Below are 12356 nucleotides of genomic sequence, written 5' to 3'. Positions count from 1 at the left end.
CTCACTGCAACTAATCAAAGGCATTATGGTAGTAGAAAACCGCCTCTGCTGTCCCTGGCTGCTTATGAGCTGTTTACAGGCGGCTAATGAAGACTGCGTCTAGTTCTGTTGCCTTTCGTATTACATCACTTTGCAATCATCAGTGGAAACAGCGTCCGAGCGCCACCACGCACAATAGTGTTTTATGTATATGGAGAACAAAAAGGAAATCTTTAGATGCTCTTTCTGCATGCTACTGATGCCTATATTTTGCAGTCATTACACCGGAAGAAACCAGCAACAAACAACATGCCATACTGCAGATATCAGGATAACGAGATGCTGGAAAGTATTCTGTCTTTGGGGGCATAACCACTTTGCAATTTGTTTCTCCGTCTGCTTTCGGAATTTAAAACCGTCATAATTTTGTTTTTCATTGCTCGTTTTCAAAAATATTTTAAGCTTGAATGCTCGCTGGTTAAAGATCTCAATTTCCAAAGTTTATAGAACATGAAAGACAGAGTTTTAAATGGAATCCCATAAGATGTGCGGCAACACAAAAGCCGGTGGGCTCTTTTTTTTTTTCCCGGAGACGGCAGCCTGTATGTGTGTCTGGATTAGATCAATAGTTTAGTGCTCACTCACTCTGTTTTTCACCTCCTCTCTTTGCTCATCAGTGGCCTTAAAGAGCTGATGTTGGTTCATCAAACATCAGGGCTCTGGAAAGTTGGAAGGTCTTTAGCAAATATTTGACTAGCTGCTTTCGCATTTTGTATTTTTTTTTTTTTTCTATAGAGACCAAAGCATATCAGCTGCTTAAACAGTCTGTGGCACAAGAGAGGCACTGGAGTGACTTGGAGGAGGAGGATTCTGAGCCGCCAGGTAACGGAAAATAATAGAAAATGTTCCGAAGTTTGACAAAGCATATGTTGTGCTTTGTTTATTTCCATGAAACATTTCAAAGTTTTTATATCAAATATAATTTATTTGGTTGAAACTTATTTAAACGGTTCTTAACATCTCTATTCTTGAATTGTTACATTTATTGTAAGTATTAAATTTAGCTGGAAAGTTTGCAGGTTGTGGGTACAGAGTGTGTTTGTAAATAATTATTTCTAAATGGCCCATTCTCAGGAAACTGTGCTATTTGTGCCTAAAAGGTTTGTTCATTTGTTTGCCCCACCTAAGGCCTGAAGTACCAGCACCATAATTGCCAGATATTGGCAGACAACCATAAACGAACTTTTTTTTTTTTTAATGTAAATCACTTGTTAATTGTAATAATATATGTACATAAATTGCCCTTTACATGTACAATGCTATTCAACCCAGTCACGTTTAAAAACATTTGGAGAGTTGACTATTCATAGTAAATAGTATCTGTATTTTTTTCGGACAAATATATGATATTTCTAAATACATTATGATTATACTGATCATGCAAGTGAAGTGACATACTGCCAAGTATTGTGACCCATACTCGGAATTCGTGCTCTGCATTTAACCCATCCAACGTGCACACACACAGCAGTGAACACACACACACACACACACACACACACCGTGAACACACACCCGGAGCAGTGGGCAGCCATTTATGCTGCGGCGCCCGGGGAGCAGTTGGGGGTTCGGTGCCTTGCTCAAGGGCACCTCAGTCTTGTTATTGAGGGTGGAGAGAGCGCTGGACATTCACACCCCCCACCTACAATCCGTGCCGGCCCGAGACTCGAACCCGCAACCTTTGGATTACGAGTCTCTAACTATTAGGCCACAACAAAATTGTGTGTACATGTATATACTGCATTTTTAATATTGTAGTATAAATGTTTAATAATAACACGCCCTTATTTATTTGTTATCCAAAGACATCAACAAATTGGAGAGATCTGAGGCGCTCCGGGACTCTTTAGCCGGTAAGTAGTCACAAAATTCTTTATATATAAGAAAAATAAACTTTTTTTTTTTTTTTTTCATTTGTCCTCTTTTAATAAAAAAGCAATATGTGTTTGTCCTTGAAACACTCTTAGCATCATTAACACAAGTTCACGTGGGAGGCATCAGTCAAGCTGTATTTTCATTCGGAGCTTCCTCTCTCATCATCGCCATTATTTGATTGCTTCAGTAAATCAGGACTTTGAATGATGAAAAAGGATCTTGAGGGTACAATGTTTAGGTTTTCACATCAACACAAGTTCACACAATCAGCTATGACAAGCAGCCCTCCTAGCAGCCCCTCTCCTCCATGAATCCATTAGGCCAGGTAATGGATGGGTAAACCTCATGAAGAGTAATCGTCTCTGATTTCACATGCTTTTCCGAACATCATGCTGACACAAGGGTCGAAAGTCTCCCTCCCTGTGTCTGCGTCTTTTTTTTTTCTCTCTCTTTCTCCTTTTCTCTCTCTTCTGCCCAGTCTTTATGCCCACTCTTTGCCCGCCTCCCCTCGCTCTCTCTCAGCTAGTTTACACTATTTGCAGAGGAAAGGGTATAATGATCGCACTCTGACAGAGCTCTCTGATGGATGCCACAGTCTGCCCAATGAATGGCCTCATTAATAAACATAAGCTGTCTCTAGTGCGAGATGCTTTTGGATCATCCCAGAACCTCACAGAGCTCCTGAGAGAACCCTACCAGAGTCTCTCCATCGCTTGTGGAGGGTTAGAGGTTGTTTAAAGCTCACAGCAAAGATGATGGTTAACATTGGAGCATTTGCTTTGTTTTCAGGTAAAATATTTTGTGGCACTTTTTTATTTTTTTGTGCCGTGTTGAAGAATTCCTCTTCTGCCAGTCACTTCTTGCGCTTTATTGCCTCTCCAAGTACCCTGCACTCGAGCTCCAGAAGAACACTACATGTGCTGTTCCCCCGTCCTCTCTGCTTTCTCGCTCTCTCGTCTCCGTCACTTACTGCTGTCATTCTGTCACTGAGCCGATGGGCACATTAAAAGACCTTCTGGTTCGGACCAAAACTCCCGACAAAATAGTAATAAAGCAAAATAAAATAAATCAAGTGCCTCTCTTTCTTAGCCGTAATTATGATTTTGCGCTTAAGCCGAGACCGTAGCTGAAGAATCAGAGTTTAAAGCAGGCGCTTCGGTGCAAAAAATGCATTTATGGGCCTTTGTGCTCCTCCTCATTATGTGTGAGGCTGATTCATTAAGTAATTGGTTTGCAGTTGTTTACATGAGTATTAAGGCCCCCTATTCAGCAGTCTTTGAGAGATACATTGTGCAAATGTTGCATGTTATGAATGCCCAATGAGAGGCGGGGGGCCAGGCCTATTGGCCAAACACTGCGCTGGGCTGAAAAGACCAGAGAAAAGCGTCAGGCGCTGCTTTGCATAGCAATGACTAGCCCATAATAAGCTTTCCAGATTAAATACATGCAGTCCATACAAGATGCAAAGAGATACTCTTAACACATTTATGTGTGTTCATTTCACTATTATAGCACTGAAGAGAATTGGGGTCTTTCATATGCACCCCCGTTTTTTTTCCCTTAATTCCCTTCCCTGCACTTTCCTCTCGTCAGTGTGCCGTTTTTACTGTGAAATACTTTTATCGAACACAGCGTTTTATTGTGTTATAATTCAGAGGCTGTGCAGACGGACCAGGCGGTATTTGTTACGCATGTGTGCCGCAGTGATTCAGGAAGGAGAGCGCTGGAATAAGCAGCTGCACTCCATGTAAAGACCTCTTGTTCCTGCGCTTTGTTTAAGGCTGCATGCCACAGCTTCCTCCTCTTCAGCCGCTATTGTGTCCTCTGCTACTGCAGGCATGTAGCGCAGATCTCGCTCGCTCACTGTTTCTTAATGTCCCACTCTGTTGCTTTATGAAAAATAACAGGTTAGGATTAGTAGTGGGTTTATATAATATCTTCACCGATATTTCATCAGTTTGTCACATTGAGGAAAACAAATGCTTGTGTAACTCCAGCAGGATTGTTAAAATGTAAAGGAAGTAGTTCTTTCACATGCCCGTTAAGAGTTTTTCTAGTTTGACAAATTTGTGCACTTTCATTTTTGTGTCATTGAGATACTACTAAGTTTTCATTTTCAGATTTTTGTCTAGATGGTCTATAGTTTTTTTGTTTTATTTTAGTTTTAAGTACATCAAGTTAAACTAAACGCAAATGTGAAATATTGCAATGAGATACAAATCTGCCAAATAGCTAAAATTATTTTAGAATATTTTATTTTATTTCAGAGTTAACGTTTAATTTAAGTAACATTTTTTTGTTTTAGTCAACCAAAGTAACAGTGTGTCTTCAGCTGTCCACCAGTGAATGAGCGTGTGCAGGGTGGTGGGTGTAACGGGGGTAGCACTAAACCGTAGTAGCCAGTGGGGGTCACTCTCTTTCTTTGTGCCTCTGTGTATCCACCTGCTTTTGTCTACTAAAAAAGAATCCTCTTTACGCATAACATTTATTTCACCGAGCCAAAAATTACAAAAATTTATTTCTAAGGTGAAGTCTTCATTTTGTGATACTAAATTAATACCGGAGTTGAAAAAAATGGCAATGAATGCAGTGACCCAGTTCACTTGAGGTGCTGTCTGTGTGTACACAACCACAAATAAATAGAAAAGCCCCTGCCTGTTCTCCTGCAGTTCTGGTACTTGGCCAGGAGAGGGAACTCATATTTAACCCAGCCGTTGGTACAATGACAGTGGCAGCCGGTGACAAGTAGAGGGCACTCTCTCTGCTGCTCTGAATCATTGCCTCACTCCAGAGCTCTTGGCTCTTTCAGGGGTCTAATCAATGGTAAATCAGTGCTGCTGTGGGTCACAGCTGGGACCGGTGTAGGAGGTACTACTGCTACCTTGCACAAACACTGATCCAAAGAACGTGTTCTATTAGCATAGCTGTGGAGGCGTATAGATGTTTATATTCATATGCTGTATTCTCGTGATAGGTATAGATCCTTTTATACTTATAGACTGAAAAATTAAATTGGTGTAGAAACAATTTTCACTCAAATTGCTATTAATTTCACAATTATTTACGATGAAATGGCAAGTAACACACTGAATTAAACATGGAACATGAAATGGACAGTATTTTCTTGTAAAACATGCTGCAACAGTCCAAAAATATTTTTAAGCATGTGTCTATCTATCTATCTATCTATCTATCTATCTATCTATCTATCTATCTATCTATCTATCTATCTATCTATCTATCTATCTATCGTATACATCTGTCTGTCTGATCAATAAATTACATTTGTTTTTTTAATTTAAGTGAATATCTGCAATTTTTGACATGACACGCAATCATTTTGTTTTACTTTATAAACAGACTATTTCAAAAGGACCAATATCACGATGATACACTTTCATCAAATGTAATCGCAGAGCTATAATCGTACGTGATCATAGGTATTATGAAAATAACTTGGACCACACAACAAACGCAGACTAACCGCAGTCTATTTACATGAAGCGTATTGCTGCATAGGATGCCGAGAGACGTCTTTTATTCATAGCTCATAGATATCATAACAACAACCCACACACCCCATATATTAATGTATCAAATGCTTGCCTAAAAACGCACTGGGGCACTTTTCATCAAATATCGCAAATACATCCAAATGCTCAAAACAACGTGGAACAGAGGGAGAGCGGAGAAAGTAAACGCTGGAGCGGAGGGAAATAGAGAGAGGTTGCCGTCAAAGCAGTAATTTGCATCATTTTACACATTACATTCACCTTTGTGTATGAGACGCAGCCAAACAGTGGCCAGGCCTGTCTTACATATTCAGATTCGTTGCCTCAATTAAGTGAACCTCAGTGCAAGATGAACTGGCATAAATGTTTATGGAAATGGAATATTAGATTGGAGGGTCAGTGGCATTCACAGCTCTCTATGATAATAGTGTCTTGAAATCAGACTCGTCACTGTCTGAAGTGGCCCAGCTGATAGAGCATTCCCATGGCAAGCAAGTTATATAAAAGAATAGCCTATTTACCCACCCAAACATGTATTTATTATTGAGCTCATCATGACTAAAGGGGGATAAAGCCCTCAAATTTTGCTTTAGCGTTCGCTGCTGGGAAAGAGAAAGGCCTCCCTATTTTCAGCTTTCAATTTGAAAGGGAGATGGAAAATTGTACACAAGATGTTTGCTTGTAAGTTTACTCATTTTTGCAGACAGTTTAGTATTTAATTTTCATAAATCCCATAAAGCATTTGTAAGCATGACCCATCAATGTAATCATTATTTTTAAAAAAATGTCCTTTATGTCAAGCTCTCATCAGCAATTCCTATAGTGTCAGCTTATATAATAGGACATGACAAAACGGACTCCTGGATTACAAAATAAATAGATAATAAATACTATGCAATAAGCATACACTACCATTTGTGGTCACAGTTTTTTTAAATTGCATAAAATTGATCAAAAGTGACAGTAAAACATTTGTAATGTTATAAAAAATATTTTTAATTTCAAATATAATATTTTGAACCTTCTATACATCAAAGTATTCAGAGAAATATATCATGGTTTATATAAAAACATGAAACAGCATAACTGTATTCAACATTGATAATAATAATAATAATAAATGTTTTGTAAGCAGCAAATCGGAATATTAAAATGATTTCTGAAGTGACGCTGTAATGGTGCTGAAAATTTAGTTTTGCCATCACAGAAATAAAATGTTACAATAAAAACCTGTTATTTTAAATTGTAGTAATATATGCTGTATTATTTTTTGGATCTAATAAATGCAGTATTGGTAACTTTTTCAAATAAGTTAGTGTATGTGGGGAATAATGTACAGTCAGGTCTGTCCATTTATTTGCAGCTGCTTACTAAATATATATATTTTTTTTTATGCAAGAAGAATGAAATCTACTAAAATTATACTGTCAGTCATATAAAGAAAACAAATCACAGAGAGCATAAGTTTAATAAATATACTATAACATTTTATGCTACACGAAAGTATTTCTGATGCTCATGATACGTGTTTTGAAAGTGCTCCCATCATGCTGTCTATGCAACACAAATCTCAAATATCTCCAAATATCTGCTGATCATATTTAATAAAGACTGTGCTCAGTCCACCTTAAAGGGCCATTTTGAGCAAGAGGATGATTATGCATTGTTGTGCTTGGCAAGACTGCACCTTTAATAGTATGTTTCTTCGCCTTTCTTGGGTTTTGCTTCTCCTAAAGTCATCAAAGTAACCTTCACGATCGGTCTAATATATATTGTAACCTTTGATGAAAAAGAATTCAGCTGCCAGTATCTGTATCCGAAAGGTTTTTCACGGGCTTCATGTCAGTCACGTCCTTTGACCCTGGGAGTGAATGCATCTGTGGTACTTTTTGTATACCGTAACGTTGATGCTCTGTGTTTTATGAGTTTGGAGTTGTATTCTTATTGAGCCAAAGGAGATTTATGTAACTTGTTCGTTCTGACCCTGATCATAGTATCTGCATACATGCATCAATAGAATTGATGAAATGTCGTACTTTGTGCAGAGATGCTCTGGAAACAAAAGAGCCGAGCTGAATTATATAAGAGCCAGCCTAATTGAGTTCAGCTACATCTTTACAGCTCCTTTGGTCAGTGTCAAGGTTGTGCGCACGTGACTGAATTTGCCGTCGGGTCGGCGGGGCACACGTGAATACACACACAATCGGCGTTTGGTTTGTTCATCCTAATGCATCAAAGAGATATTAAATATTCTTACTCTTGCTCCTAGAATCCTTTAAAGTACATGGACGTGAAAACGAAATCAATGATTTGGATGTATAAAGACATGGAGGGTGAGAATCAGGGTGAAGATGAAGACGTCATTGTTGAGATCTGAATAGCCCTGTGCTGATGTAAATGAAGAAGGAAGCCTGTATGAAAAGTAGCGTGAGCTTTTGCATATGCATCAATGCAGATCAAAGGCTTGTCGGGGTCATGCATTTACATAGAGATATCAGTGATGCTATGGGAACCTGGGAACCCAGCAACCCGGCGCTCAGTCCACTTATGAATAAGAGCCCTGACCGGGTCCTTCAACGTCATTAGAAAAGAAGTCAAGGAAGTTTATTTGGCCACTCGCCCCATCTGAGGGGAAATGATGTTCTTCAGAGTTTGGTTAGGTACATTTGAAAAAGAAAAAACAACTTTTTGGTAAGAGATGATGGCTCCCTGAATCATTTGAGTGTTGTGGCTAAATTGATGAAATTATGTGTCTCTGATTGTATGATATGGTTCAAATGTTTATAGACATTTCTTTAGTTTTTTTTCTTTGTGCTTTTATGTTATTTTTTATTACAAATGTGTAGTTTTATCTCTTTTATCTCTTATCTCTTCTTAAAGGAAGACTACAAAAAGTAAAACTATCTCTGCTGTCCAGTCAAAGGGTATGAATGACTAAAGTGTTTAAAACGTGGTGTCTGTGTTAAATGCAGCTTGGAATAATTAAAAATGTTTAAATGCTACTGCTTGTGTACTGTTTACTGTACTGCCTACATTTAGGCCACGTACACAATGCAAGTTTCAGGAGTGACAACCACATTTAAATGAAGGAGAGAGTCCCATAAATTATCGTTCCATGTGTGTACAGAACAGCACTCACTCCCGCATTTGTAGCCATAGCAACATTCTGGTGTTTTAGTGTTTTTTTGTGCTTATCCTTGTTTGTTGTTGTTGTTTTTTTCTATGAAGATCTGGCAACACTGACACTTTACCGCAGGGTTCATGAATGCAGCTAGCCCCGTGCTAAGTTAAGACTTCTTTCACTGTTATTTTCTTGCATCTCATATACAGATGAATACACTGATGCATGTTCAAAATGCGTCATTAACAACTAGCTGTTCAGTTCCGTACACTGTGTAGAATTTCTGTAAATGCGGTTGTCACTACCTGTATTTTTCGGGAGTTACTGCGGTTGTCACTCCCGTATTTTAGTGAATTATGTGTGTATAGAATGCGATTAAGGAATGTAGCTGCAGTGTGTACACGGCCTTACTAAAAAGTTTGGAATAATTACAATTTTTTTAAATGACTGCATTTATTTAATCATTAATACAGTAAAAACTACTATTGTGAAATATTACTCAAATTTAAAGTAGCTCTTTACTATTTTGAATATGTTATGAAATGTAATGTATTCCTGTGATGGTAAAGCTGAATTTTCAGCAGCCATTACTCTTTAATGTCACCTTCAGAAAACATTATTAATAATGTTTCTTATTAATAACAATATTGAAAACCATTTTTGCTGCTTTGATATTTTTTGTGGAAACCGTGATTCTTTTATTTCAGGGTTCTTTAATGAGTAGGTAAGGCATTTATTTGAAATAGAAATCCTTTGTTACATTATAAATGTCTTTACTGTCACCGTTGATCAATTTAATGCATCATTTCATTAAAGTACTTTTATTTTTTTTACTTACCCCAAACCTTTGAATGGTAGTTTATCACGGTTTGCACAAAAATATGAAGTTTTTTCAACATCGATGATAATAAGAAATGTTTCTTGAGCAGCAAATCAGCATATTAGACTGATTTCTGAAGAATCATGTGACACTGAAGACTGGAGTAATGATGCTGAAAATTCAGCTTTGATTACAGAAATTACATTTTAAACATTGAAATCTTAGTAGTGTGTGTTCTGTTATTATGTGTTATTCATGTTATTTGGTCTCTATATTTTGTACAACACCCAAAAGTGATTTTTTTTTTTTATTTAATTTGATATATTTTTATCATTTTATATCATGTTCATCTCTGCCCCCTTACTCCAACAGATGTTAATGGTGTACGTATATATTTTTGCTTGCAGCATTTTGGGGAGAATCAGATGACAGCAATTCTGAGATCAAAATGGCCTTGCTTCCTCAGTCCCGCAACACCAGCAGCCATGACTTGATTGATCTTTTATTTGACATGGACATACAATGACATAGGACAAACCATATGTATTAGTATGAGTGTTATAGCACACATGCTAATTTTCAACACCTGTCCACGGACTTTGATGATTTTTATGATTAGCGTTTCTCTTTTGTGAGTTCACAGTGAGTTTTTTTTTTTTTTCAACGAGCAGTTAATATGTTTGAAAGAGATTCCTTTATACGATCGCAAAACAAACAAAAATTTTCACTGAGGAATGAATGCGACATTCCACGAAAACAAAAAAGAGCCATCCTCTTTATTGTGGCCAAAGACTGTGAAGGGTTTTCAAAACATGTCGGTGTTAACCCTGCTTGAATCTCTTTAGCTGAACAACACTTGGACCTGGTTGAAATAGATTAAACTTGCTTTTTAAAGTGATTCCTTTGCACTGTGCTGAATATTACGCATTTTAGATGCTGCAGGTACCTGGCGGTGAGTTGGAGTGGAATGCTCTGAGTCAACTCCTATGAAAAGCCAGTGCACAATGGCCACTCTGCATGCTGCTGAAACACCTTTGAACTCACTCAAGTACCCCTGGCCCATTTAGGAGGACGAAATGCGTTGTGCTCATCTCAATATAGAAACAAATGCTCTTTGTATTTGTGGCGGTAGAAAAGTGATTTCGTCAGCCGAACGCGACGCGAGCATCTGCCCGATCGACGATATGCGCGCTACAAAGTTCACTGTACGCTCATTTTTATGCTCGCTGACTGATTCTTGGGGGATGTCAAATTAGGTTTTATACATTTTGCATCATAGACAGAGACGTCTGTGTTACTGTACAAAACATGTGACATGCTGGCTTCGAATCATTGTTATAAAATGCCCCTCTAATGGCTATTTTTAGACTCCACATGATAGTTAAAATTACAGATAATTATGATTAGGCATTGAAAAGAGCACTGATCAAACACAGCAATATCATTACAGTAATAACGGTTATTTTTCCAAAACAGCCAATCAGTGATAACGACTGTAACCCTTTTTCTAATGGACCTGAAAATAACATTGCAAACTAAAATTGCTGTGCACGGATTTCCAGAACTGTTTCCCAGCCATCAGTAATCTACATCGCCCGTGACAGGGGGTTGTCATTTTGTCTGTGACTCCGAGTTCATTTGGTTTCATCATATTTAACATGCACGGAGGCATGCTATCCTGTAATGATACAAAACCTGCAGCATTCTATCCATCAGTATGATTCCATTAGTTGGCTTTTAAGTAACTTTATGAGGCCGAACCTGCTAGAGTAGGACTCCACACTCATTAGCCGTAATGGCTGCAGCCAGCCTTGACCCGCACGCGTCGAAACGCGCCTGCATAATTTGGAGATTGCTAAAAAGCTCCCCTCACGTAATATCTGTGTTAAGGATCATGTCAACAGATACTTGTGTGATGGAGGAAGCTCTGTGAGAGAGTTACGTTGCGCCGGCCTGTAACAACGGTTTAAAGGAACCGCCTTCCGAGCGCTAGGGCCCACGGACGTGCTAAAAAAAGGTCAAACCCGGAGTGTGACTTGCAAATGATGTCACATCGAAATAGAGAAAATGTTTTGCTTTTGATTTCTTTTGCAAAAATGTGTGTACGACGCTCTCCCAGCAGGGAATGTCATTAAAGCATTCAGATTCAGAGACGTTCTCGATTGAAATCATCTGTTTAATGGCGTAGAGTGCCTGATTTCAAGGCTCAGTTAGGACGTCCGTTGCTGAATCTCCATTCATCTGATGAATAAAATCAATCCGCTCTACATGTTTGAGTGTAGACTTTTCTTATTTTATTAAGAAAGTCTGTTTTTGTCTAGCTATAATCAGTGTTATGCATGGTACATGTGCATCATCATGTCACGCAGTACATTCCAAAGGCACTTTTATACTCGTACCCTACAAAACTGATTTCTTTTTTCAAATCTATATTATGATTGTTATTATTATTGTATTTGAAAATTATTGTAGTAATTGAAAATGGTTGTGCTGCTTAATTACATGTACATTCGTATAGTTTGTATTTTTTAATCTTTTATTTTTTAGTTTGTATAGGATAAATACTTATATATATATATATAGTATACTTTATAGTTAAATCTGTCAGTAGGTTAGTTGTGTATAGGTTTATTGTGTTTTTTACTTCATTGTTGTATGTCTGTATTTATGTAGCACCGTGTTCCTGCGAGACACGACATTTCGTTCCACTGTATGTCCCCACATGTAGCGGAATGACAATAAAGCTCGACTTGAACTTGAACTTGAACTAAGTGTGAATAAATGTCTTTACTTCCACTTTGATTCATTTAATGCATCCTTGCTGAATAAAAGTTTATATGTATTCATATTTTACACGTTTATATGTAAAAAGTTCAATATGTATATGTTTTTTGGTCAAGGTCTCAGTTATCATAATTAGACATTTTTCTTCAGTCCACTGTAAACTGTCAGCGTGTTTAATGGAGGCTTTGTTAGACGGTTGAATCCA

The 12356-nt window shown here is 37.8% G+C and overlaps 1 pseudogene across 1 annotated transcript in view; it reads left to right on the top strand.

Moving 5' to 3' along the window:
• Positions 1-12125, top strand: part of LOC306886353 (centrosomal protein kizuna-like) — a 32167-nt pseudogene extending 20042 nt beyond the window's left edge. Inside the window, exons 11-14 of the transcript in view lie at positions 775-861; positions 1845-1892; positions 8307-8350; positions 9775-12125. The product of the transcript in view is annotated as a centrosomal protein kizuna-like (transcript). The remainder of the gene's footprint in view (positions 1-774; positions 862-1844; positions 1893-8306; positions 8351-9774) is intronic.
• The last annotated feature ends 231 nt before the right edge of the window (positions 12126-12356 follow it).

Source organism: Barbus barbus, assembly GCF_936440315.1.
Source record: "Barbus barbus genome assembly, chromosome: 20".
In the NCBI taxonomy this organism is placed as follows: domain Eukaryota; kingdom Metazoa; phylum Chordata; class Actinopteri; order Cypriniformes; family Cyprinidae; genus Barbus; species Barbus barbus.
This window is presented reverse-complemented; position numbering and strand designations above follow the sequence as displayed.